Source organism: Pteropus vampyrus, unplaced genomic scaffold, assembly GCF_000151845.1.
Source record: "Pteropus vampyrus isolate Shadow unplaced genomic scaffold, Pvam_2.0 Scaffold102, whole genome shotgun sequence".
NCBI lineage: Eukaryota > Metazoa > Chordata > Mammalia > Chiroptera > Pteropodidae > Pteropus > Pteropus vampyrus.
Genome location: NW_011888883.1, coordinates 377,256 through 383,837, shown reverse-complemented (window position 1 = coordinate 383,837; position 6,582 = coordinate 377,256).

Below are 6,582 nucleotides of genomic sequence, written 5' to 3'. Positions count from 1 at the left end.
TGAAACCCTCTCTTACAGATCACTATGTTGTCTATTACTCTTTTTGTGGGTATAAACTTTCAGGAATAACCATGAAAGGTGTAGGGTTCTGCCTCTGGGCTGGCACAGGTTGACATGGCACATTCCCAGGGACAGAGTTCAAGGAAACTGTTGCCTCTGCTGCATTCCTACTCCTATTGCTCCATAAGCCTCCCATTACTTGCCATGTACTAGGGCAGCTCCACTCAACCTGAAAATGCTTCATGTATTGTATGATTATTTACTGTATGCTTTCCTCCACTAGAGCAGGGATTTTTCTCTAATACTTATTTATTTACAGCACCTAGAACATTTCCAGGAACCTAACAGTTCAATATATATTGTCCGAATGAAGGCAGGAAGAAAGCCTCCTAACTCTTCTTATAATCACTAATTCATGTGTGCCTCTCAGTAAGAGAGGCCAAGGAACTCTGGGTTACTTAGCAGAAGCTCAAATTTGTACATGTCATTTTGTCTCTCAGAAGTTTCGAATGCTTTCATGCTTCTAACTGGCTATGCTATAAATACTATAAAATTCAACTTGGTAGGAGGGACTGTCCTTGATCTGTCCCCTGTTTGCATGCTGATCATATCTTTCACCATTCCTGGTGTCATATTTTATCCTCCAGAATTACTTAGGATCTTGTTGCTGCTCCCACACGTCATGATGTCCCTTCCCCCATGCCTCTGTTCCCATTGTGTCCTCTGCACTCTTCCCCATTCTTCTCATCTCCCTCATTTCTACTTATCTTTTGAGGGTTTCCTCCGCTCTTATGTCTTCTACCAATTCTCTCTTCTCACCCTAACCTCTACCAGGTTTGGGAACATGCTCCAGGCCTTGGAACGAGGTCTGGGGAAACTTGAATAACTGGGCAGGTTGTAAGGGCAGGGTTTCAGGTTTGAAAAATAAGGTACCCTTAATCACTGAGGGGAAGTGGAATCCCAGGGCAAGGGGTCAAAGAGATCCCAGCAGCAGAGTTGGTTTTCATCTACATGGTTAACATTCATTAAGCACTTATATGACACACTCTTTGCAGAATGCTTTACATTATTTGATTTAAAATAATCTCCACAATGATGCTGTGAGGTGAGGACTATTATGTTCTTATTATAGATAACAAAGCTGAGCCACAGAGAAGTTTCAGGACCTAAGCTTAATAATCTCTCCTAGATCCCTCAACAAGTAAGTGATGAAACTGCTGTCTGGCTCCTAGGTCAAGCACTTGGCCAAGCCTGCATAGCTTCTCACAGTGTTTTAGTCATGAAGCTGGTCACTTTGAATATGGTAACACCTAGACTGGTCAGCTCAACCAAAAAATGAGCCTTTTCCTGAAGGTTGTCTCTATCCTAGAAGATCATGAAACTTTCTTTGCTCTGAGATACAAATTCATCGAGCAACCTTTTAATTAGTGCTGATACCAGAAGGCACAGGAGTGGGAAGAGGCCTGGATCACAGATTCAAGTATTCATGTAAAAAAATATATATACCCTATTGTAAATAGATAAAGTAGCTTTCTGGTTTACGAACAGTCTTCCTTGTACCTGATAAGGATAACTAAACTCAAGATCAAGTCTGAGTAGACTAACATTCACCAAGATAGACCACATTCTCAGCCATAAAAATTTAAAAGAATAGAAATCATGCAATGTCTGCTCTTAAACTACAATGAAATTAAATAAGATATCAATAACAGAAAAATAGCTGGAAGACCCCCAAATAGTTCAAGATTAAACAACACATTTTCAGATAACCCATAAGTCAAAGAATTCTCAAGATACAGTATTTTGAATTAAATGAAAGTAAAAAACAACTTATCAAAATGTGTGGGATGCAGTGAAAACAGTACTTAGAGGAAAATTTATAGCATTAAATGTATACCTTAGAAAAGAAGATACAAAATCAATCATCTAAGCTTCCACCTTAGGAAACTAGAAAAAGAAGAGCAAATTAAATTTAAAGTAAACAGAAGGAAATAAATAATAAAAATTATAGCAGAAATCAATCAAACTGAAAATATAAAGTCAAAAAAAAAAAAAGGAACAAGAAAATAGAAAGTAAATGGAGATAAACCAATGAAACCAAAAGCTGGTTCTTCAAAAGATCAACATAATCAACACTCCTGTAGCTGGGCTAAGAAAAAAAGAAAGAAGACACAAATTACTAATATCAAAAAAGAAAAGGAAGATATCACTACAGAGCCCATGAACATTAAAAGGATAATAAAGGAATACATGAACAACTCTATGTCAATAGATTTGACAATCTAAACGAAATGAAATATTTCTTTGAAAGGCACGATCTGCCAAAACTAACACAAGAAGATATAGATAATCTGAATAGGCATATAACTATTAAAGAAATTGAATCAATAATTAATAATCTTTCAAAACAAAGCACCAGGCCCAGCTGAGTTCACTGGTGATTTCTACCAAACATTTAAGGAAGAAATTATACCAATTCTCTATAATCACTTTCAGAAGATAGAATCAGAGTGCATATTTCCTAACTCATACTAGCAGATGAGCATTATCCTAATACCAACACAGAAGACTTGTAAGAAAACTACATACCAACATATGCCATAAGCATAGATGTAAAAATCCTCAATAAAATATTAGCAAATTGGATCCAACATTATATAAAAAGAATTATACACCAATAATTCTTGGTGTATGGTGTATACACTATGTGAAATTTATTCCAGGAATGCAAGACTGGTTCAACATTTGAAAGTCAATTGATGTACTCTATCACATCAACAAGCTAAAGAATATCACACGATCTTATCAATAGATACAGAAAAAGCATATGACAAAATTGAACGTCTATTCATGATAGAAATTCTCAGTAAACTAAGAATAGAATTGCCTAAACTTGATAAAGAATATTGACAAAAATCCTGACACTAACCTCATACTTAATGGCAAGAAACTTGAAGCTTTCCCACTAAGATCAGATAGGCAATTCTTTTCAAATTGTTAAAGTTTGATGTATGACCCAGGATATGGTCTCTCTTGGGAAACATTCTATATGCACTTAAAAAGAGTGTGTATTCTACCGTTGGATGGAACATTCCATAAATGTCAGCGAGATTCAGTTGTTTGATAGTGGTGTTCAGCTTCATTATCCTTGCTGATTTTTTTGTCTGTTGGTTCTATCTATTATTGGGAGAGGAATGTAAAACTCTCCAACTACAATTTTTTTATTTGTCTATCTCTCCATTCAGTTCCATCAGCTTTTGCTTCATGTATTTTGAAGCTCTGTTGTGAGCTACATACACATTTAGAACTTTTGTCTTCTTGGTGAATGACCCTTTTTATCCTTATGTAATCAACATGTAAATATCCCTTTTTACCCTTGGTAATTTTATTTCCTCTGAATTATACTTTGATATTAATATAACCATTCCAACTCACTTTTTTATTAGTTTTTGCATGGTATATCTTTTACCATCCTTTAACTTTTAACCTACCTGTATCATTATAATTAAATCACATTTCCTATACAGCATATAGTTGACAAGTTTTTTAAATCTATTCTAACAATCTCTCTTTACTAAGTGAAAGAATTTACATTTATTAATATTATTGATGCTTTTAGATTTATGTTTATCATCTTATTATTGTTTTCCGTTTGTTCCCTGTTTCTCATTCTGTTTACTCTTTCTTGCCCTTTTTGGGGGAAGTTAGTCGAGCACCTTCTGTTTTCTATTCTAATTTACCTATTATCATTTTGACAGTATCTCTGTGTAATTTTTTTTAGTGGTTGCTTTAGGGATCACAAAATGCATTATTAACTTCTCATGATCTATTTAAAGTCAATATTTTGTCACTTCAATTGGAATATAGAAAACTTAACACCATAAAGTTCCCCTTACCTTGTGCCTCTTTGTGTTAGAAATATTGTCTTAAATATCACACTTACACATACTGAAAACTTCATCAGACGGTGTTATATTTTTGCTGTCAACTATAAAACACATTCTAAAGAACTCAAGAGGAGAAGAATAGTCTATTCTATTTACCCAAATATTTACCCATTCTGTTGCTGATTCTTCATTCTTGATGTTCCAAGGTTCTTTCTGGTATCATTTCCCTTTCATTTATAGAATTCTCTTTAGCAACTCTTTTAAAGCAGGTCTGCTGGGTACAAATTCTCTTAGTTTTTCTTCATCTGGAGATGCCTTTATTTTATCTTTATTCCTGAAAGATATTTTTGCTATATACAGAATTCTGGGCTGAAAATTCTTTTCTTTCAGCACTTAAAAATGTGGTGCTACTTCCTTTTGACCTCTACAGTTTCTGGTGAAAGACTCATTGTCATCAAATCATTGTTCTCCTATAAATAATGTATTGTTTCTCTCTAGCTGTTTCAAGAAATTTTTTTGTCATTGATGTTTTAGAAATTTGAGTATGATGTGTTTGGACATGGATTTCTTTGATTTTATCCTATTTTGGATTTTCTCTGCTTCTTAAATTTGTAAGTATCTGTCTTTCTCCAAACACGTGAAATTTTCAGCCATTATTTCTTCAAACCCTTTTTCAGCACCACATTCTTTCTTCTCTTCTTTTGGGAGTCTGATAACACAAATATTAGAGCTTTTGTTGTTGGCTCATAGGATCTTCAGGTTCTGTTCTTTATTTTTTTCAATATTTTTTCTCTGTGTTGTTCAACCGAATAATTTCCATTGCGTTAGCATCAAGTTCACTATTTCTTTCCTCGTCATCTTCATTTTGCTACTGAGTCTTTCCAGTGAATTTTTAAATCTGGTTATTGCATTTTTCAGTTTGAAAATTTCCATTTGGTTCATCTTTATATCTTCTATTTTAACTTTCTTTTTAAATTTTATTTCAAAAATAAAATTCAGTTCTTCCTTTGGACATTTTTATATCTATTTTAAAATCCTTGTCAAAAAATTCCAACATCTGTATATTTCATCATTGGCATCTGTGGAGTGTCTTATCCCAAGGAAGTTAAGAATTTCATCGTTCTTCAAATGTCAAGTAATTTCTGATTGTGTCCTGGAAACTTTGAATATTACTTTATGAGACTCTGGGTCTCATTTAAATTCTATGAGAGGATGTTCATGTTGTTATCTTAGCAGACACTTGACCTGATGGAGTTTAAGTCATAAGTTCATGTGTTCCAATTCACTTTTTGTGTACTGTGGTTATAGTGTCACTTCAAAGTTCAAAGGCTTTAAGTGCTATTCAGATCTGTCCTATGAGTGTGTCACTTACTGATTAATCAATCTGGAACCTGAGAAGAGGTCTATCTGTCAGTTCAGTTCTCGTACTCTTTACAATGCTAATTAGGAACAGATCCACCATGCGCAGGTTAGAGATCAACCCAGATGTTCCCAAATAATTTTACGGGATCCATTTCCTAAACTCTTCCCTCTCTCCTGTCTCCCTAGTACTTACTGGTTCCTTGGGCCTTCTTTCTTCAGTCCACCAGCCAAAAATCACTCAATTCTGTGATTTAGTCACATGTGGAGTCCAAATGACAAAAAGATGATGGGGGCAGGAAAGAGTTGGGGGAGGTATTTAGCTCTGCTTCTTGGAATTGCAGCTACCCCAAATGGAAAATGAAAGTTTCCCTCCTTCAGAACGTTGACTTGTGTAATTTTCTGCACTGGCTGTTTAGCTGCCACTGTCCCTACCACGAGATCCCCTGAGGTGAAAGTGAATGGAGAAAAAGGAGAAAGGGGTAAAAAAACAAAACTCTGGGTGATTTCCTCAATTTCTGAGCTTTAAGAATTCTCTTTTCTGCTCCTTAAGCTAGGACCAAAGGAATTTTCCTGGGTCCCTGTCTGTTTCCTCCTGGATTTTGACCGTGTTGAGAGCAGGCTGCAGATACCTAAAGAAAAAAGATGTGGAAACTCACTGCTAGTTTGGTGGCACTTCAAATCCTGATGTTCCTTCCCAACCTACCTGCTACCACAAGTGGGAGTGAGGGGCAGCAGCACCATCCTTTGAAGAAACTAACTAGCTTCTTGGTGGCAAGTTGACTATCCAACTCCTTCAATCCTGAAAGGGGTAGAAATTCTTCCTGACTGCTAACCTTCCTTTTGTACGTTCCCCAGGAACACAGACCAATCAGAGTTTTGGAGGAGCTATTCCCAGAACATATTATACAAAGAAAGTGGATCCAACTAGTTCCAGAGATAAAACGTAATGTATGTCGTGGTGTGCTGCCCAGGTCTCCTCAATTCAGGACTGAAACACCCATTCCCCCCAGCTGCTAGGAGTGGTGGTAATTGATGGCTCTCTAGAAATGGCCCTGGAAAGGCAAGCCAAAGAAAGCTACCAGGCTCAAAGCCACACAGTATCCCTGTAGTCAGCTCACACCCAGTGACTGGTGAAGCTGCAGATATAAAGCTAGGGCATTCTTAATGCAAGGAAGGATGACTCTGAAGGGCCATCTCAGCTCAAGAGTTCTCCATGGAATTGACTGAGCTTTTGTTTAACTCCTTCCTTTGTCCAATGCTACTTCCTTTACTCTCTGACAAATGCTGATTGCAGAGCACTTTCCAACAAAGCTCCTGCACACGAATTGTCTCA